Here is a 23,264-nt window from a genome sequence, read left to right on the forward strand (position 1 = left end):
TGTCTGACGACGGCCTGAATCATCGCAATGGTGGTTGCTGGCGGATCGGGAGGCGTCGTGGAGAAGGCTGGCGAACAGGCGGTCTCGAGTTCGCGGCGAACAATACGGGTGACGTCGTCACAGGTGGTGGTCTGACGCGGTCGACGCTCACATGTCGACCTAGCAGCAGTGTTGGATAGTCGAGCAATGTGGTGTGAGATACGGCGGCTCTTAGCCTGTTCAAGGTGACGGCATTCTTTTATAATGGCGTCGATAGTCGAGACGTGGGCGAAAACAACCAAATTGAAAGCGTCGTCGGCGGTGTCTTTTAGTACATGTTCCACTTCATTTGCTTCGGACATATGATCGTCAGCTTTACGGCATGGACCCAAGACGTCGAGGATGTAGGAAACGTATGGCGCTGTAGATGACTGAACACGAGACGCAAGAGCCTTTCTCGCGGCAGCCTTGCGCCCAATGGTGTCGCCGAACAGTTCCCGTAGCTTTTCTTTGAAACTGTCCCAACTGGTTATTTCGTCACCATGCGTTTTGTGCCTCAGGCGTGGGGTGCCGCCGAGATTAAAGATGACATTGGCGAGCATAATCGTTGGGTCCCACCTGTTATTAGCGCTGGCATGTTCATAGAGCTTGATCCAGTCGTCGACATCCTGTCGCTCCAGGCCAGAGAACACACCTGGGTCACGATGTAGGGCAACCGTGACGATTGGAGCAGTCGGACAAGCCGAAGCCGTTGCAGAGGCGGGCTCGTCACCGGGAGGCATGGTGACAAGCTCGGTGTGCCGACCACTTCGGAGTTCCGTGGTGAGGACGGGGATCGCTGACCTCCACCAGAAATGTTACGTGTGGAAAGACACAGACGAAAGATGCTAAACACTTGCCTTTGCTTCGAGTTGTTGATAAGTTCGACTTCACCCTGCCATCTGCTAGACGCCTGGGTAGCTCAGATGGTAGAGCGGCTGCCCCAGAAAGGCGGTGGTCCCGGGGCGAGTCCTGCGCCAGGACAATTTTTTCTTCAGCTGCGAGGCTTATCTTTCGAGGATCCCTTACGGGGTCTTCTTTTTAGCAATTCCTACGATTGTGTGGACGTCTAATTTTCCCTGTATAGTTACTTCTCTCCACCTTGCGGGTATCCGCAGAACTATTACGTCAAACAGTAAATTCATTAAGCCGGTCATTGATTACATTTTCCCCTTTATTTTGACTAGATTCGATGTAAGGGAAATTGGCCGAATGTTGTCCAAGAAATATCCTTGGTTATGACTTTTATGTGAAAGCAAAAGTTTCGCTATTTTTCAAAAGTTCGCAGTCGATCTATACTGCAGTGAACAGTTAACTATATCCAAAGCTCATATCCAATGGTTCAATTATAGCAATTGTGATACAGTCTAGGCCAGCAACAGATTATTGTGAAGTTAAGATTACATCGGATTATTCCGTCAGGGTATCTTCTACAACTCTGATGTCAAACTTTTAAACCTCCAATGTCTAGGACCCGGCGAAGAAAAGCATGCTTCAAGCTCTTTCGCGACATCAACTAGCGAATCCGCCACTTCTTTGGGAGATTGAACAGCAGAATATTACCATACGAACTGTAGAAGAGATTTTTTTGTTCCGCAAAAACCTAAAAAGTGCCGATCTTCCTTCTGGTTCTGACAAAAGTGCAATTCGCATCTTTTTTTTTACAAATACAAATACAAATACCTTTCTTTTAACATCAGGGATGTTAGGGGTGCACCCAAAAAGCCTATGACTGGCTTGACAGAGGGGCGCACCCCCGGACATAAAAACCGGCAGCAACAGAACACGGACAGAACAATAAAAAAGACTACAGTGCATAGGTAAACATCATATTCAATAAAAATTAGTGAACATTCTCTTGCAATAACAAATGAACGAAGGCAGCAGAATTAACACGAAACGCTCAGGAACACTAAAGAATGCAAAACGAAGAATAACAAGAAGAAAAGAAAAAGGGAGAAGGGAGGTGCAAACTAGCAGTAAAAGCAAAAAGAAAACCGTATCGTTAGGTCCTCAGTGCTCATTGCGCCGATTAAGAAGAGTTGGAATCATATGTCGGAGCATTTGACGATCGTCATTAGTACTAAAGGAAGGCACATACCAGACGTCGGTGTTACGTGTTGGGTAGTAATTAGCTTTGGGCCGTAAGTTAGCTGTGTCATCAAAGAATGCGTCATGATTTTTTCGTTTTCTTTCATATCCTTTATTTAGCAATAAATTATATAGGTCATTAATTGGTGTTACTTTTAATAATGCGAAAAGAGGTTGAGTGTGAGCAGTAAACGGGGCATTCGCAATGATACGAATGACCTTTTTCTGTATTTTCTCTAACCTATATGTATTTGACCATGTTGTTGTACCCCACACCAGATGACAATATGAAAGGTTAGAGTGGACTTGGTGGCACCTATCAGATGACCATGCTTATTCCTGCTCTTTTCGTTGTGCAGATTGCGCTATGGCCAAGCGGCCTTACCACCGGGCAGGCCACACATATGCACGCCAACGGAACAATGCCAGTGGCTGCGGATGACAGAGCACGGGAAAACAAATTTACGCAGACTCCGATCACGATCGACGCCCTTCAACTACGCAACGACCACGTCACGGATGCGGTCACGTCAACCTTATCAGGCACTCGGCAGTATATAAACCCGACCCCATCCGCTTCAGTGGACTTGGTGGCACCGACCAGACGACCATGCTTATTCCTGCTCTTTTCGTTGTGCAGGTCAGTAACTACTCTGTACCCTCTTTACGGGACAATGATGTAACGCTGACGGTGCTTCCAAGTCCACACTTTCTCGCTGTACTGATTGTTGAGTGCTATGATGTATTTAAGCTATTGCTACTAAAATCGGGCGATGTCGAGCTTAACCCCGGTCCGACGTCAGGCTCAGAATCAGATACTCTTCCTAATAACGACCTTCTGAAACAAATTCTGAAAGAACAATCTAAAATCGACAAAACGTTAAAAGAACTAGTAACCAACTTGAAAAGGGTTGAGCGAACAGTTGATAACATGGAAACTAGGCTTGCCGCAATTGAAAACGACATGGAACGACTGAACTATTGCGAAGAGAAGTTGGCCGAATGTGAAAATAATTATGACACCACGAAAAATCAAATCCAAGATCTTGCATTGAAATTTGATGATTTAGAAAATAGAAGTCGACGGAACAACTTGATTATTTACGGAGTAACGGAAAAACCTAACGAAGATATAGTTTCACTCGATAAGATAGTGAAAGCAAACATTTTAAAAGAAACGCTAGACATTGAAGTGAAAACCCTTGTAAGGACTCACAGGATAGGCACCCGCGCAAGTAATCGAGACCGCCCGATCATCCTTAAATTTTTTGATTACGCCGAAAAAAGCAAGATCTTATCGTGCTGCTTCAAACTGAAAGGCACACCAATAACTGTTTCCGAAGATTTTTCTAAGAGAGTAAGGGAAATGCGCACGCACTTGTGGCATTCAGCGGTGCATGAAAGGGCAAACGGAGCAAAAGTTAGGCTAACATTCGACAAACTGAGAATCGATGAAAAAGTGTATACTTGGGACCCAGTGAAGAATATTAAGAATGAATTACCGCAGAAAGCAAGTCTTTCAAAGCAGTCCCTTTCCACTTCGTCTTCGCTGAAATCCTCTAAAAACAGGAAAGTTTCCAAATGACAGCCCAGTGTACCAAAACTCTACGAATCCTTTCCCTAAATGCCCGAAGTGTGGTAAATAAATTTGATCAATTAGAAAGCCTAATCCTGTCATATCAACCTCACATTTTAGCGATAACAGAAACGTGGCTTAACCCTGGTGTACGTGATTCTGAAGTTATTCCTCCTTCATACAAACTGTTCCGTAAACACAGAGGATCAAGAGGCGGTGGTGTCGCGATAGCAATTAAAAATAATATAGAGTCCTTAGAACTTGATGGTATTCCCGACCATGAAAGTTTATGGTGCAAAATAACATATTGTAACAAAACATAACTGTAGCGGGCGTTTATCGGCCCCCAATTGCAGCACCTGACTTCATCGATCAGACTCATGATTACCTTTCAAAACATACTAATTCTAGATCAAAACTTATTATTGCCGGGAATTTTAACCTTCCCGGAATAGACTGGAACAACCGATCGCATGACGGCAGTGATGTCACAAGGTCAGAATCACTCCTAGACGTGGCATTTACGTTTTCACTGAACCAAATGGTAAATGATAAGACCCGTATCACTTCAACATCATCATCATTACTTGACTCAGTTCTTATAAGTAGTACATTAGAGGTATCTTCCTTGTCCATCGAGAATGGCATTTCAGACCACAAAGCGCTTATTCTAAGCTGTCCCATTTCAACGACGGGAAAATACAAAAAACCACAACCTACATACTTTAAGGATTACACACGCGCAAATAATCCTGCTGTACTAGGTTTCCTAGAATTCCAGTTTCATTCATTCAATGAACCAACAAATGTTCAAGAACTCTGGACGCGTTTTAGAAATATTTAAGTATTCCGAAAACACCTTCATTCCAAATAAAAAGAAACGTGGTAACCGAGAATACCAGTAGATAACACGTGAAATAATCCAACTAAAAATAAAAATAAAACGACGGTGGGAAAAGGGACCAAGTGCACGTTAGACGATCTTAATGGCACATTAAAACAAAAAATATCGGAAGCAAAAGCCCGTTTCTTTGACACCACACTACCTTCGTTTATGGCGCATGACCCTCACAAAGTCTGGCGATATTTGTGAGATGAACGAGAAAAAATAACGCAAATCAAAATCTCGGATCATGTTATTCAGGACCCTGAACACATTTCTAAAGAGATGAATAACAGACAGTTTTTACGAAACATGCTACAAATTCAGCTTTAACACCTTACAATGTGGAAGTACCAATGGAAGAATTAACTGTAAGGGAGGAGGGCATACTGTCTCTATCGCATAAGCTCGATCTTAAAAAATCTACCGGCCTCGATCAGATTTGTAACTCATTCTTAAGTCGGTACGCAAGCTGGACATCAAAGTATCTATTTAAAATATTCACTCTTTCTCTTCAAACATCAGTGTTACCAGACGATTGGCGCAAGGCTGCAATAATTCGAATACATAAATTGGGCTCGAAACTAACTACCACCCAGTGTCATTAACAAGCTCATGCTGTAAAATAATGGAACACGTAATATTTAAGGCCATAATAACTCACCTAGAAACAAACGAACTTCTGTATAAACAACAACATGGTTTCAGATCAAGCCTGTCAACCATAACCCAACTAGCAGAGTTAACTCATGACATAGCTAACGTACTTAATAATGATGGCCAATTAGATGCTGTTTTTTTAGACTTTTCTGAAGCGTTTCACGTAGTTCCGTACCAGGATTTACTCACAAAATTATCGGCTTTTGGTATTAGTAATAAAATAATATCGTGGATCAAGAGTTTTCTAACCAATCGTAAACAGAGCGTTTCAATCGATAATAATCTTTCACAACCACTCGATGTCTACTCCGGAGTACCTCAAGGATCAGTTCTGGCACCACTTTTGTTCTTGATGTACATTAACGACATGCAGTTTTCCATTAAAAGCTCAATACAGATGTGCCTGTTTGCTGGTGACTGTGTCGTGTGCACAGTCGTACACAACCAAGAATCCAGATAGAACTTCATAATTCACTGCAAACAATTTGCTCTTGGTGCAACACTTGGGGCATGAAACTGAACACATCAAAAACACATTACATGTCTTTCACAAATAAGAAACTCCCGCTTAACTTTACATATTCGATCGGAAGGTCGACAGTCAACAAAAGCGACCAGGTAAAATACCTAGGCATTAAACTCACGCCTAACCTTAACTAAGAGCCTCATAGTTCGACCATGTGTCAAAAAGCCATGGGCAAACTATCCTTTTTAAAAAGGAAACTGCGCGCAGCACCACCACACCTCAAACTAAATGCGTACAAAACACTAAGACCATGCCTAGAATACGCTGATCTAATCTGGAGCCCTCATCAAAAATGCCTTATAAATAAAATAGAACGCATACAAAAATTAGCAATTAGGTTTGTATATCCGGACTACAAAAGGCAGTCCAGTCTCTCAGGTCTGCTAGCAAGGGCAAACCTAAGATCCCTCTCGCAGAGAAGAGAAATTTCGCGACTAAAATTCATCTATCAATTATACCATGGTCATTTCCAGATAGCACGTTCTCATTACCTGCAAGATCTTCCAAAACGCTCAACCAGACTAAATCATTCCAAAACAATCTATCTTCCCACAAGTCGTGCTAATGTTCACAAGCATTCCCTTTTTCCATCAGCGATTTCCCAGTGGAACAAGTTAACTAACGATATAGTGTGTTGCAATAACATCGACTCCTTTATTAACCGCATTCAGTGTATTGACTTGTCATCATGATTTTTTTTTCATTGCATTTCTGTACCACTCCTGCACGGGCCGCGAAGGGCCTGCAGTATATTCATATAAAAATAAAAAAATAGTGCATTGTAAACTAAAAGTCTCACACTCAGAGGTAGTAGAGAGCGGACTCTGTATAACATGCCTGTGCATTTTGCAAGTTTTTTAACCAGATTGTCGATGTGTATGTCCCTTGAGAGATTACAGTGCAGTGTCGCACCTAGGCACTTTACTGACTCCGCTATTTCAATGCTTTGAAAACCAAGCGTTAGTGTAGGTAAAATGTTCAAGTGGTTTGTTCTTAGGTCTAAAAAGTACAGCTTTAGTTTTGGTAGCGTTAATTTTCATTAAAGATTCAGTACTCCATTCGACCAATTTGCGCAGCTATGGTGTTGGGCTGCTGAGCACGAGGTCGCGGGATCGAATCCCGGCCACGGCGGCCGCATTTCGATGGGGGCGAAATGCGAAAACACCCGTGTGCTTAGATTTAGGTGCACGTTAAAGAACCCCAGGTGGTCAAAATTTCCGGAGTCCTCCACTACGGCGTGCCTCATAATCAGAAAGTGGTTTTGGCACGTAAAACCCCGAATATTATTATTACCAATTTGCGCAGAGTTTCAGTAGCGTTTAATGCCAAGTCATTAAGTGTTTTAGCCCTAAAAATATGCTGACATCATCTGCATGCATTATACATTTAGCGCTGTTGTCAATGTTCACAATGTCGTTAATATAGATGTTAAAGAGTGTAGGTCCAAGAATACTGCCTTGCGGCACGCCAGAATGAATGGACCTCAAGTGCGATGAAGAATTGTTAATTACAACCCGTAGCTGGCGGTGCTCTAAATATGTTATTAAAAGCAGAAGGAATGTGCCGCAAAATCCATAGTGCTCAAGTTTAAGGAATAATATTTTGTAATTTATGGAGTCGAATGCTTTGGAAAAATCCACGAAAACCCCGAGAGTTAGTTCTTTTTCTTCAAATGTCTCTAATATAATTTCCTTCATGGTTAATAATGCTGTTTCTGTTGATTTTCTTGCGACAAAATGAAACTGGGAAGCTGATATGACTTTGTTTGTTAATAAAGCTTGTAATGCGCACTAGTAAAAGCTTTTCAAAACATTTCGAAAAAACTGGCAAGATCGAGATAGGTCGGTAGTATGAGAAATTATTTTCGTCTCCTCCTTTAAAAATTATGGTAATTTTGGCAACCTGTAGCTTTTTCGGGAAAGCTCCTGAGCAAAATGCCAAGTTTATTATGTATTCTAATATCGGTGCAAGTGTGTGCGACGTGTACTTCGCAGGCAATATTTGGAGGTCGTCAGTGTCCTTGCTTTTACCATTTTTCAGCGACTGTAGGACCGACAGAACTTCGTTAGTTGTAACAGGGGTTAAAAACGCGGTTTCGCTAACCTTTTGACTCATGCTGTTGAGGTATTGGTTGGGCTGCGTGCCGCCTGCAATGGACACGAAGAAATTACTGAAAGCATCTGCTAGTTGAGAGCTGGACAAGTGAGTGCCATGTCTGACTATTTCATCTACTACAACCTTCTTTTTTAAGTTTAGCAAATTATTGAGCCTCCCCCAAACAATATCGGAGTACTTTATTACTTCGTCGTTAAATTGGTTACTCATATAGTTTCCTGTGGCTTGCCGACTAATACTGTTAGCTTTATTTCTCGCAGCCTTAAACTTCTTCAAATCGTCAATATCTTTTGTTTTTAGAAAGCGCTTAAAAGTATGTTTTTAATTCGTACAGCATTTAGGCATTCCTTAGTTATCCACGGCTTACGCGCCTTCGAAGCTCGCACTCTTGTTTTGTATGGAAAAGACTCACAATACAGCTGCTTGTAGGTGGAAATAAAAGTACCATATGCTTCATCAACATTGGTTTCCTCGTAGACGCTTCTCCAGTTTACTTGCGACAGTTTATCATAAAACGTCTGTAAAGTAGTCTGGTTTATGTCTTGAACACGCATAGCAAACCTTGTTGCAGGTTTGTTAGGGGGAACTGTGAGATTTGTAATTAAATAAATTGGTAGGTGATCACTAAGATCAGCTGCCAGTGCACCGGATATTGACAATTCATCACATGCATTAGTTATGAAGGTGTCTAGTAACGTTGATATTCCGGGTGTAATGCGTGTTGGTTGACTTATGATATTGAAAAATGCGTTGGTCTCTACTATAGTACAAAACTCCTGTTGAAGTGCTGACTTTTCAAGCAAGCTTATGTTCAAGTCCCCGCTTAATATAAATGTGTATTTATGATCATTTACCCAGCTGAAGTACTCTTCCATAAAATGGAGAAATTTGTTACTTCTTCCTCTGGGTGGGCGGAAGGTGACAGTAAAAAGCAAGGAATTAGATATTAGGGTAAGCACCTCGGATTTATCGGTTACAACACAGAAATTGTCAAGTAATTCGCATTTTAAAAACATTTTCGACAGCATCGCAACCCCCCCACCTCTCTTAGAGCTCCGGTTAAGGAAAAATGTGGAGTATTCAGGCAGATTAAGAACAGCAGAGTGGCTTTCCTACCAGGCCTCAGAGTTCATGACAACGTCAAACGTAAAGCTAAAGCTGGAAAGAAAGGCACATATATCATCGCTTTTGTTTCGCGCTGATCGAGCATTCAGCTGCTGAAACGAAATATTACCGCTTTTTGTCTGATAACGTGTGCTCAGCTCGTAAGGTGTCAAGAAATCATAACTTGAAGCGTTCATTGATGCCATGATCTCGGAGAAGCGGTATGTTGCAGTCTATTAACGATGGCCATACGAAGAAGCCAAAAGAGTTTAAAGAACGAAGCTTTGAAAAAGAAATGCCAATGTAAACTGCAATGGGAATACTTATAGCATGACACAGGAACAATTTTTTTCACCACGTCTGTGCACAAGTTGTACACTTTACAGGGCACGGCATAAAATTCAGTAAATGTTAAATCGACATCGAGGAAGAAGGCACTACAGACTGTCTTAGTACAGCCATCACACAGGTATTTACAAGCCTCATTATTGGTTAGTGTAGCATCGCTGGCAGAAACAAGGATTAAGATCACGAAACAGTAAATAGCTGTTTTAAATGTCAAAGTGTCAAAATATTTATACCGAACAACACAAACAAGAGAAGTGATATTCATGTTTCCAGTTGTTATACTTGTCAAGTAACATTCTATTTTGATTGGTGGTCCATGTGCTGATAAGAGAAACACTTAAGCGACCTTGGCCAGGTCAGCCTCACAGGTAACATGCACGATTGAAGAGTTCTCACTTTTGCGCATTAAAATCTTTCCTTGTGACACCTACACGTATTTGCAATTTTTCTCCTTTTTGAGCTTTCGAGCTTTACCCAGCAGCATCTTCTTCTCGACACACAAATGCTCATTTATGTACACGAGGTCGCCTGTGTCAAATTCCAGTCTATCTGCTTTCAGTTTTCTTCCGAGCAGCTGACAGCAACTTTTCCTGAGCAGTTCTTGAGACGAACTTTACCACAGCATTAGGTTTCTTCTTATCTTTCGAAGGCACACGATGAACTACATCAATGTCACCGTCAGTAACACTTGTGCCCAGACATTTTGCAATGTCCGCAACAGCCTTGCCCAGGTCCTCATTAGCAGCAACCGGAAGTCCTTGAATTTCAAGGTTCATGCTTCTACTATATTGTTTCAACCCTATTATCTCCTTCCTTGCCTGTTTAAGATCCTCCTTCAACTCTTCGTTCGCCGCGCGACATTCCGCAGCTTCAGCCTTCATTTCAGAAAGTTCTTCCCTGTAACGTTCAATATCCCTCTCACATTCTTCAAAACCATCATTCATAAACCCAATGGAGCTACGAATACCACCAAGTTCCGTGTGTATTTCAGTACTTGAAGCATCAACCTTGGCTACATCTTTTTTTATTTCTGTGGCGAATGCATCTAGCTTGACTACGAGCTCGGTGAGTACCTTGACAACTTCTTTGAAGTGCTAGGTTGCTTTTCCAGAGCCTTTGCAACATCCCCTAGGGCACCCTGCTCAGTTGCCGACATTGCCGAATGGCAAAAACCAACAGCTAAAACAGCACACCGAAGAAAATTCTACGACATCAAAGTGACACCCGTGACAGCAGCAGCGACGAGACTGTCAGTGTTGTATCTAGGAAGCTTTATAAGAAAGATTTCAACCAACCTGAAAAATTGCAGGAAGCTAGTTAGGTCCAGTCCATACGCCGTCGCCGCTTCTGCCAGAATGACCAAAATGTTCCGGCGAATACACCGCTCCCAGAGGAAACGATAACAGTCCGCTGATTGCTTTAACCTTGCGTAGATGGCAGGCGCGTCGATTCAGTCACGGTGAACTCATCGTGCAGAAGGCAAGTCTGCGATGCGTTGATGATAAATGCCCGATCCTCGAGCAGATAGCAGCACGGTCTTGGTAACTTGCCGCTCACTTGAGAAGCACGAGCCTCAAACCTGAAAAATTGCAGGAAGCTAGTTAGGTCCAGTCCGTACGCCGTCTCCGCTACTGCCAGAATCCTGCCATAATTTTGTTCATCTTAAGCTACTGCAGCAGCTGTTTTAAACACAGCTGCATACAAGTTATAGTTCATCCAATTTTACGGTGAATGATTCTGTTTTAGAGACTTTTCCACGCTGCTTTTTTCGCTTATAATCCAATGTACACGCATAGTTCCACCAAGATGAGTGTGACAGTGAGCTGTTATACATAACCATAAACCCAGCCAGCTGAATAGCAGAATACCAAGCATCTTTTGGGATATCATTGGCCTTAGTGAGATTACAAGAACTGGTGAGGCTTATACATTGCTGAATAACAGCCATGTCCTCTGCTATAGAGCTCTCCTAGATAAGAAGCAATAAGCGGTAGGATTCCTAATCCATAAGGACATAGCAGGTAATATCAACGAATTCCATAGCATTAACGAGAGGGTAGCAGTAGTCGCAATAAATCTAAATAAGAGGTATAGAATAAAGGTAGTAAAAACCTACATTCCAACCTCCAGTCACGATGATGAAGAAATAGAACAGATTTATGAAGATGTTGAATTAGCAATGCGAAAAGTGCAAACTCAGTCTACTGTTGTGGACGACTTCAGTACAAAATTGGGGAAAAGGCAGACTGGTGAACAATCAATTAGCAACTGCGGCGTCGATTCTAGGAATGCTAGAGGAGAGATGCTGGTAGAATTCGCGGGAAAGAATAAGCTGCAAATAAGGGATACCTTCTTCAGGAAGCGTAGCAACACAAAGTTAACCTGGAAAAGCTCTAATAGTGCATTTCACACGATTAGTCACATGGGTGACATCAACGAACTGGTCAGCTACTTTGAAACTATTGTCAGTGACTGCATGCACCGTTTTGTACCGCTAAAAACAAAGAAAAAGAACCTCAAAGTACTCTGGATGACACGTGATATCCTTCACGTATCACGCCGCGTAGGACGCCTCAGGCGCATGAAGCGTTTATCAGACCCTGATGGTGCTATGAAGTTTCGCAGGGCAAAGGAAGAACTGCGAGTAATTACGAAATGAGCAAAAGATTGTTTTTTCAATGTCCAGTTAGGAAATCTTTTAAAAACTAATCCTTGCAAATTTTGGCGCTTTGTCTTGCCAACAGAGTCTACATCGGCGTCTATATTCGTCAATGATGAAACAACTAATGATCCGTTAATAAAAGCTGATGCTTCTAATGCCTACTTTAAATCTTTGTTTTCATCAGACACCCACGAAGTTCTATCGTTTGACCCTCCTAATGTGGCAACCCCGATTACTGATATCAAGATTAATGAGCATGGTGTACTGAACCTAATACTACAGTTAGACACACAAAAAATCGACTGGTCCTGACAGAATACCCAATTCTTTTCTCGTTCGTTATTCATTGTGGTCTGCTCGCTATCTAACCATGCTCTTTCAAAAGTCCATCAATACAGGCATTGTTCCATCCTCATGAAACTGGCCAAAGTACACCCATTATTCAAACCTGGTAATAACTCTTACCTAATTATAGACCTATTTCATTAACATCATATTCATGTAAGATGCTGGAGCAGATAATTCGCAAACATATAATGAAATTTACGGAATCTAATAACATGTTTTCTAACTTTCAGCACGGTTTTAGGAAAGGTTTCAGAACCTTAACACAACTAGTTGAATTCTCACACGACATTCTCTGCACTCTTGATATGGGCACCCAGGCCGACACTATATTTTTATATTTTTCCAAGGCTTTCGATACAGTACTGCATTCTAATCTCTTTATAAAGCTTAACTTGATCTTGAAAAATTCTCACTTGGTTAGCTAGATTGCCAGTTTCCTTTCTCATCGGTCACAATTCGTATGTTATAATTCAACTAATTCTTCTTCAGTTGACGTGTCATCTGGTGTACCCCAAGGGTCGGTTCTTGGTCCTTTACTATTTGTACTATACGTTAATGACTTACTTCGAAGCGTCACTTCACACATACGCCTTTATGCGGATGACTGTGTTTTCTATCACGTGATTAACACACCAGAAGCTAATCTTGAACTCAATTCCTCATTTGTCAGCTTCTGTACCTGGTGCAACACATGGCAAATGAAAATAAATTTTACTAAAACTGTGATAATGCCATTTCCTAAGACTGCCTCTCCTTCATTGATCAATTACAATTTCAACGACTTATCCTTGCACAGGGTCTCGGAATACAAGTATCTTGGCGTCAGATTTACCACTAACATACCCTGGTCAAAACTCATTAATTTCATTTGCACTAAAGCAATCAGTAACCTCGGGTACCTGCGGCGCAACTTCACCAATTCTCCAAAGGAAACTAAGTTACTAATGTATAAAAGTTTAATTCGCCCAATCCTAGATTATGCTTCTCCTGTCTGGAACTCTCATAAGCAGAGCGACATTAGCACCATTGAGAGCATACAACGAAAATCTATTAGGTTCATATATCGTCACTATGATCACCATTTTTCACCCTCTCGTGCCTTATCTTCTCTGAACCTAACCCCTTTATCCACACGCCGTCACATTGAGTCATTGAAGTTCTTGCATGGCATCGTCAATTTTTTTCTAATCGTGTCTCAAATCTCATATATATTCCTTCAGATATTCCTCGGTCAAGTAGGAGTCACCATAGCCTTAATATTAAGCCTTACTTTACTCGATGTAATATATTTAAATACAGCTTTTTCCCACGTACTCTTGAATTCTCGAACTTAATTCCCGGAACAATTAGGTGACTGCCATTAAACGATTTCCTGTTAAAGGATAACCACACCTCATTTTATGTATTTTCTTGTTGTTACATTGTACTGACTCATTCTCGCTTTTGTACTGACTTTCAGTGTTGCTGTTATTTTGAGTTATTTTGAGTTTCATTTGCGTCATCTGCCTTAATTCTCGTGAATCTTTAAATGTTATTGTTTACTTGTTTTTTGTATGACTTCTTTTTGTCTAACCCACTCCTGCAATAGCCCTATAAAGGGGCCGCAGTATGTGTAAATAAAAATAAATAAAAACAAGAAATGAAATGGATTTCATACTTTCTGCCTATCCCAGAATAGGGAAGGATGTTGAAGTGTCAGGTACAGTAATGTGTAGTAAGCATAGGTTAGTGACGTCTAAGATTCAGCTCAATTTGAAGAGAGAAACAGTAAAGTTGGTCAGGAAGAAACAGGCCAACCAAGACGCAGTAAGGGTAAAAGCAGAACAATTCAGACTGCTACGTGTAAACAAATATGCAGCCTTAGAAAAGAGAGAAGAAGGTGGCATAGAGGTAATTAGTGAAGTCGTAACTAGGCTGGCTTCAGAGGCAGAAACTGAACTGGGAGGTAAGGCACTAAGGCAACCAGTAGGCAAACCCTCCCAAGTAATAAAGGACCAAATAAAGGAATGACAAAGGATGAAAGTGTCGAACTCAAGAAATAAAATAGAATTCGCGTAACTGACACAACTAATCAACAAGGAGAAAATAAATGATATTCGAAATTATAACGTGAGAAAGACTGAGGAAGCAGTAAAATATGCACGCAGCATGAAGTCAATAAGAACCAAACTTGGCGTAGGCCATACCGAGAGGTATGCACTGAAAGATAAAAAAGGTAATATCATCAGCAATCTCCAAGGTATAGTAAAAGCGGCGGACGAATTCTACGCTCACCAGTACAGAACCCAGAGGAGCCACGATACCTTCATTCGAATAAGAAATGAACGGGTTGTAGAGACTCCTTCTATAACTTGCGATGAGGTTGGAAGGGCCTTGCAAGACATGAAACGGGGAATAGCGACCGGAGATGATGCGATAACTGCCGATTTAATCAAAGATGGTGGAAACATAATGCTTGAGAAACTGGAGGCCCTTTGTACGAACTATTTATCGACTTCAAGGATTCCAAAGAACAAGAAGAATGCAAACATTATACTAATCAACAAAAAGGGAGGTGTTAAGAAATTGAAAAGTTATAGGCCCACTAGCTTACTCCCAGTATTACATAAGATATTCACCAAGATAATTTTCAATAGAATAAGGGCAACGCTGGACTTTAGTCAACCAGGAGAACAGGCTGGTTTCAGGAAGTGATACTCTACAATGGATCACATCCATGTCATCAATCAGGTAATGAAGAAATCAGCAGAGTACTATCAACCACTATATATGGCTTTCATAGATTACGAAAAATGCATTTGATTCAGTAGAGATACCAGCAGTAATAGAGGCATTACATAATCAAGAAGTACAGATCACTTACGTAAATATCATAGAATGTATCTACGGAAATTCCGCAGCTACCTTAATTCTCCACATCAAAAGTAGGAAGATACCTATAAAGAAAGAGGTCAGACAAAGAGACACAATCTCTCCAATGCTATTCACGGCATGCTTGGAAGCAGTATTCAAGCTATTAAGCTGGGAAGGCTTAGGAGTAAGGATCGACGGCGAATATCTCAGCCACCTTCGATTTGCCGATGACATTTTTCTATTCAGCAACACTGCAAACGAGCTGCAACAAATGATAGAGGACCTTAACATAGAGAGCGTAGGAGTGGCATTGAAGTTTAATATGCAGAAGACAAAGACAATGATGAGTAGCCGGGCAAGAGAATAAGAATTCAGGATCGCCAGTCAGCCAGTAGAGTCGCTGAATGAGTATATTTACCTAGGTCAATTAGTCACAGGAAAGCCTCACCATGAGAAGCAAATTCATAGAAGAATAAAAATAGGTTGGCTCGCTCTTGACAGGAAGCTTACCATTATCATTGAAAAGAAAGGTGTGCTATCAGTGCATTTTATCGATGCTGACATATAGGGCATAAACTTGGAGACTGATAAAGAAGCTAGAAAACAAGTTAAGGACCGCACAAGGAGCGTTGTAACGAAGAATGCTAGACATAACGTTAGGAAACAGGAAGATAGCGGTTTAGATCAGAGAGCAAATGGATATAGCCGATATTCTAATTGACATTAACAGAAAAGAAAATGGAGCTGGGCAAGTCATGTAATGCTTAGGTTAGATAACCGGTGGGCGATCAGGGTTACAGATTGGGTGCCAAGAGAAGGGAAACGCAGTTGAGGACGGCAGAAGGCTAGGTGGTGGGATGAAATGAGGAAATTCGAGGGCGCTAGTTGGAATTGGTTGGCGCAGGAGAGTGGTAATTGGAGATCGCAGGGAAAGGCCTTCGTCCCGCAGTGGACATAAAATAAGCTGATGATTATGAGGATCACGATGATGACTGCTGAGTCGGCCCTCCATTGTTCATCACGATTGATATCAAAGATGGTAAGCCTGAATTTATAGCTGATTTCTAATCTCATAACTACTCAGCCGTTTTTGTCCGTACAATAGTAGCCTGATGTGGAAACATAATTTCAAATTTAATGAGCAAGTGATCGCCACTTGTTCCATTGTCAGAGGTGCCGCAAGATGAAATAGACATCCTAGTAAAAGAGAAAGTCGGGTCTAATGCAGACAAGAATTGCCTACGTTGAAAAGTAATTCGACCTGAATAGTGATATTGAAAATCGTTATCATGCACCCAATCCCACAACCTCTTTCCACAAAGATCCGTTTTTATACCCCAAGAAGTGTGATTAGAATTGAAACCCCCTGCCAGGAGCATTTCAATTGAACAATTTCGGGACAGCGAGTCCATGTGATCAATGCAGTTGACTCCGTTGGGCAAGTACGCGTTATAACCACTGTAAACGCAGCGCAACCAGGCAGTAAAGCATCTAATCCTAACGTCTCGCTGTCTGAACACATGTTCGAAATTGGCGGTCACTTTTTGATACATTTTTATGATACTAATGCTAGGAGCCCACCGTCTTTACCTGTGGGTCCAAACTAAGTGCTCGAAAGTTATTGTGTCGAAAAAATTATGTGACGAAAGCCATCTACCTTGAAGTAAAATAATATCTGGAATTAGATTGAGTACTAGATAAAGAAGGTTAACGTAACCGCCGGATATATAATGGCAATTCTATTGAACTTTTACTCATACTATGGCGATCCTAGTAAGGATGACTCCGCAGCAGAGCGCAACGCATCCTTCTCGTGGAGAGCTCTGCTCTTTTCTGTTTCCTCTTTTCGGCTGAGATTTATGAGAATCAGTGGGAGAAAGTGGGCAACTCTTACGTCAATTGCTCATGGTACCGAGCCTCCTGTGTCCAAATTAGTGGCTGGCTCCTGCAGCTACTGATAGCGGATAACACACGGAGGTACCAGGTTTAGCCGCGTTCGCGTGGCGCACACCTTGTTTCTGCAATTCATGGTACGCGTTAACCAAACTCGCTGTATACCTAGGGGCCTTCGTTATCGGGAAAAACCAAAAACTACCCATTTTTGCACCCTGAACAAGCTTTATGAAAATAGGGTTAAACGTGATTTCCCCAGAATATCCGACTTTTCAGAAGGGCAAAAACAATGCATGTATTATAAAAGCAATGAAATAAACTCTGTCCACCTGAGCCAGGGGTCAAGGAATATCAGGTTGCGAGAGATTTATTGCGAGGAATTTTGGTGGCAAAATAAGCAGAAGAGAGCTGGGATATTACAGCTAATTGTCAATGATAAGGATGGCAGCTAATGTGCGACAACGTTTGGATTCCTGTCGAGGAAGCCAGCTTATTCAATCATTCATTGGCTCTGTGCCTCGGTAGTGTTATGTCAATGCCGATGTTGGTTCTCTAAAGGGTGAGTTTAAGCAAAATCTGCGATATCGAAGCACCCAAAGGAGAATTCACATGCTGGCCTACTGGAAGGACGCCACTACCCGCTTTCCCAGACTAGCGAATCCAGCGTGGAAGCTGCTTTAAATTGCGAGTAGGGACTCTGGCTCTGGGAGGATGTTTTGCCACCAAAGAAATACGCATGTCCAGAGGCGCGACAGTTGTAGAGAGGTCACACCAGTCTTCAATTCAAATGATGCACTCAACAAGGACTAAACAAGACGGCAGTCTACAGGAAGGTGGAGGCTTGGAGGGACAAGCAGTAGTTGAACAAGGAGCACTATACTTTCACCCTTGTATGAAACTTGTCCTGCATCAGTCTGCTAGTCGAACAAGCTTTCTCGACATGACACTTTATATTGTAAGGTGAAAACTAATATGACGCTGAAGCCTACGGTAGACAGAGATATTTAGATCATACTAGACATCACCCGGGGCGACATTGTAAGCGAGGAATCTGCCGGGCAGGAAAACAAGTAATAAGAAAAATCTGTAGTGACGACAATTATGTTCACCATTTAAATAATCTAAGGACAACCCTAAATGAGAAAAATTACTCGTATAACAGCTCAAACTGGGCCTACAGGAACACATAAATTATACAGGAGATCAGTATTAGCTAGAAAAGTGAGTGCAGCACAGACTGACCAGCCGCTAGCATTCCTGACAAAATATCCCGACTCACTCCTAAGAAGCATAAACAGTGTTGTACGGAAATACTATTCAAGAGTTTTTATTTGTAACACTGTTTTCCAAGCGCGTTATTATTATAAGAATTTCTAGCTCTCACATTTTTAGCTCTCATGTATCGATTTTCTCTTGTCATTTGTTCAACGACGCACCCCTTACTCAATGTTCCCCTTGGGGCCTGTAAGGTACTTTGAAATAAATAAATAAATAAATAAATAAATAAATAAATAAATAAATAAATAAATAAATAAATAAATAAATAAATAAATAAATAAATCTTATCAAGCACCGAGCGCGCTGTAGGAAAGCGGTCCTAGGTGGATATAACACGTACCATATATCACCGCAATCGCAACGTTAAAGGTATGTTAGTGCACGCAACATGTTAGTGTGGCGTCAACATAGCAGCCTGTGCTAGTCTCAGATGTAAGACTTGCAAAAATCTTCAAAATTACATAAAAGTCAAGAACACTGCCAGCAATTTTCTGCACGAAATCAAATCCAGTTTTACCTGTACTGGTTAAAATGTTATCTACAAACTGGAATGTTCACTGCGTCACAAACAATACATCGGCAAAACAGGAAAACCAATGGATGCTAGTCTACATGGACACGGCCAACAAACTCTCCAAAGCAGTGGTACAGCATTTTCGCCTGACAGATTGCAATTTTGACGAAATTAAACTTTGCATTTCTCAATCAAACTTTCGGTCTCCCATAAAAACTAAATAGAGTTGTAGCTTATCCACAAATATACTCCAACCAATACACTCCCACCGACAGGCATAAATGTTTCGAAAGGAGCTCTTGAATCCATTCGCTATACTAATGACGCACATAGGACCAGTAGCCTTTATTATTATTATTATTATTATTATTATTATTATTATATTTTTGTGGTTTTAAATCTTTACCCCAACACGGAGTTTTTCCTTTTGCTTACATGTATATTGCGTTGTGCTTTGCCACATGCCATCCTCTATTAATTTGCTATCATACCTAGTTTAGCCATGTTTATTGATTTATTTTTCACCTAACACTCTTTTTTTATCTTGTGTTGTTTATAATAAGCCTCTAGACCTTTTTTTCTTTTTGTTTAAACCTCAAGACGGCATGTGTAAGCATGTTATGTGCTTACATTTTTCATTTGTATTCTCAATCGAACACAGATTGCGAGTACTCAGTTTCTTTAACCAGCTTCTCTTCATGAAAGCCACCGTCTTTTCTTTTTCTTTTGCTTTTTTGCCAACGGCAGAGAGTTTATATCCCTAGCTCCTGGTTATCCCACAAGACGCCAGTGCAGACGCCCGTACACTGACACTATTTGTGCGCATAGGACATGTGGTTATGCATCTAATGCGTGTTTCCTATTTTTAAAGTGAAGCTTTCTTTGCCCACTTTGCAGCATTTGGCGTGGCTGCCTGGCTGCTGGCTCAATGGATATCTCGGCGGATATAATTGTCGATATATGTGCAATGGTTATAAGAAAGTACTCGCGAAGTGGCTTATATAGGCCTTGTTGGCTGACCAACTTGCGCGCCTCACTTCTGCATAGTAAAGAAATTGCTTTCTACCTAAAACTTGAACCCAGAATACCGACTCAAAGACACTTCTAAAACGCACCGATCTGTTTATGGAATTGCGAATTATATTGAACCGCATCTTCGATTTGCTTTATTTCTTTATTTAGCCACTCAGTATGTTGCATGGGTGTGTACTTGTTCTTGGCTATTCCTCCAGAATGTGTATTTCCCACTGTGACAAAATAGGCATCGAATCCCTAAATGTTGCTTGATGCGTGTCGTACTTTTCTATGCATACACCTGTCATCACCATTCACCCCTCAGCAAGCATGATACATTGTTTTCGTCCTTGCGACATCGCTGTATATACGTGTATTCACTAGATATGGAGCTTGCACTTAGGCATAGCTTGTGAACGATTCAGTGCATAAACATAAATATATCATGACTATAAAGATGTGAACTTCGTGGTGCAAAACATAAAGATTCCATGAGCTTAGAAGTTGCATAGCTCTTCCACCGCCTATGTTTAGACGTACCCTACACGCCTCACTTCTTCTGCCGCATCAAAAGACGAACGTCCTCACATTACAGTTATTATGATAAATACAACGCTTCAGTGCATCACATTATCACAGAAAGTCTTCAATATGACCGACAGCTGTTTCGCTTGCGTAGCCATTTAAACATCCTTGAAAGACGTCCTATCGCACTGAGCAAAGCGCTTGGACTGTGCTCACGCCCTGGTAAGCGGATGCCTGCTCTAAGTGCCCTTTGCTATTCTTTAGAGCGCCGCTCTCAGGCACCCGTTCCTGGGTAGAGCGCCGGTGTCCATCGGCGTAACCGCGCGAACGCTATCGTGCCACTGCTCGCGCGTTCGTCGTCGTCTTCTACCACAGCTGACTCCGATGCCGCTTATCATGCCAGCGTTCCCATACTGCCCCTCCCTCTGCAAAGGTACTGACAGCACTGGCACACTGCCAGTCGGTGCGGTGATCTCGGCCTCAAATTTTTTACCTCGATACATTGCGATACGAAAACACGTATCGAGCTGCGCTGAAATTCAGCATCAGTGAGTATCGTAATCGCCCAACATTGTTTTGTGGTAGCAGTTACCTGCCATTGTTTTTCCTTCCGTCTTTCTTTCTTTTACATCATCCAGCTTCTTCCATCATTTACATCATTTTACATCATCCAGCTTCTTCATTCAGCTACTTATGTAGCGCTGCCATTGCCACTAAAGAGTCCTCCACGTCGGTTTGAGTAACAATGGTCCGAAGTATCAGACGTAGATCCAATGTCTCATGTGTAACAACAATCCCTTTAATAAGGACGCTTTCCTACACAGTTGCGGTAACATCAATCGCTGAACCAAACATTGCTCCGGGGAGTATATAAATTTGTAAATCATGTACTTAATCGTGATTCTCCTCGATAAAACGCCCTTTTAGAGCCAGACTGCGGAGTTCACGCAAAGAGAAACGCAGCGCAATAAAGAAACCTTGTCTAACGATGTGTCGTGCGACACTGCAAAGCACCCGCCGAGGTGTCGCTGCAGGCCAGTCAGCGCTATAGTTGTTGTACATGATGTGTATATGATGTGTACGGCGTATATGAGAGTGCTCTACATACGCCGCATGCACTAAAGAGTCATATATACATGAAGTACAGCGACTCTATAGTCAGCGCTAGTACTCTTGTTCTTCCTTCACCCACGTGCACTTCCCAGTGACGAAAACTTCGCGAATACTGTATACGTTGAACATCGTGTTTAATCTTGCTGGCTTTAAATAGGCGAAAAATGCGTTTACCTTTATGTGAGATGTACCATTAGTAATGAATTTCTCGCATTCAAAATGTTAACGTTCTGCAGAGTTATTCTGCGTTCCTTTCTTAATAAAGTGGCGCTAAGGAGATGTGGCTACATGCACTCGATGCCAGGGAAAGAACGTGGCTGGCAGACGATGGCATTTTGCTCGATTTCACATCTTTCTTATCATCCGCCATGCACGGCCGGCCAATCCCGATGAAAACCTGGGAGAGGAGCTCTTTGGCCGTTCTCCAAATGCGATAACGGATACCACTGAAATACAATCGCTGCATTATCCAGGCCGATATTTCACAGATATGTGCAAACCTGTTTGCAAAAGCATGCGAAATAAACGTAAATGGGAACAGTTGTCGCTGATACTAAAGTTAATAAGGTATACGTCTTCACGTCGATTACATGCACGCGCGCTCCACACAGTGGTGGTGCTGGTTCGTGATGGTTATAATGAGTGCGGAATTTTGTATCGATTAAGCATTATGACCTACTCTGAAAGAAAATACGCAGTTGGTATTGCCATATATTACCACTGCGATATAGCATAAACGCCCTGAGAGATACATTTATGTATGAATGCACTGTGCGTTCAATTGATAAGATCAACCTCTTCTTTCCTGCGAAGGTTAAGAAATCTTCCTTTCTAATGTCTTTATTAGCGGTTGGGTGTTCCATTTTACTGAGGCGAGTGCACTGCACGCAGTTTGTACGCATGCGATTGGAACCGTCTGTCGCGATCGCCGTGCACCACTCCAATTCACTTCAAGGTGGCGCCGGGATCGCACTTTCACTGTAATTAAAACCCATCCCTCGTGTAATACCCCAACGGGGCTTTGAAGTATAATGAATGAAATGAGTGCCACTGCTTTACCGTAAACGAACTAATCGACATGTCGGAGCGTCATCGTCGCGCCAAATGTCTCCCTGCTCTGCTGGCACTTCAAACCATTAAGAGCAGCCTTTTAACCACTGTATTTCGATTTCTCGAGAAAGTGTGTCACTCCTCCTGGTGCCTCCTGCTGTCAGTTTTCTGGCCTCAAATGATATCGGGCCACCGGCTTTTCGAGCTCACGGGCATGCAAGCGACACTGTATAAATCCTTCCTGCGATGGTCATGCATTCACAGAGTCACAATGAACAGTTCCTCTGCTGAACGCTATTCAAGCGACACATAGCTCAGATGTGTAAGAAGCATGCAACGACGACCAAAGAAATAAAGTAAAAAAACATATACAAAGACGTTGTGGCTCCCACATAGAATAAAGAACCAACTTAGAGAAGGGAAACTGTACCTCCCGCAGTGGTTCGAAAATAAGCAGCGGCAGCACATGGAACTTACTTAGGTGGACGCCAGATGACGTAGCTCAATCCGGAAGCGGAAGTGCACTATTTTTTAAGAGCAAAATCCAATATGGCCGTTTTTTGCCAGGTGCCATGCCGGTCGCGTACGCTGGTGCGCGCCGTGCTTGCTCTGCCGGCTATGCGGCATGCCTCAATGCCTTCGCTGCCGCGTAGCTGGTGCGTTCTAATTGCCAAGAGCCTCTACTGACGCCCA

This window comes from Dermacentor variabilis, chromosome 5 (assembly GCF_050947875.1).
Source record: "Dermacentor variabilis isolate Ectoservices chromosome 5, ASM5094787v1, whole genome shotgun sequence".
Lineage (NCBI taxonomy): Eukaryota > Metazoa > Arthropoda > Arachnida > Ixodida > Ixodidae > Dermacentor > Dermacentor variabilis.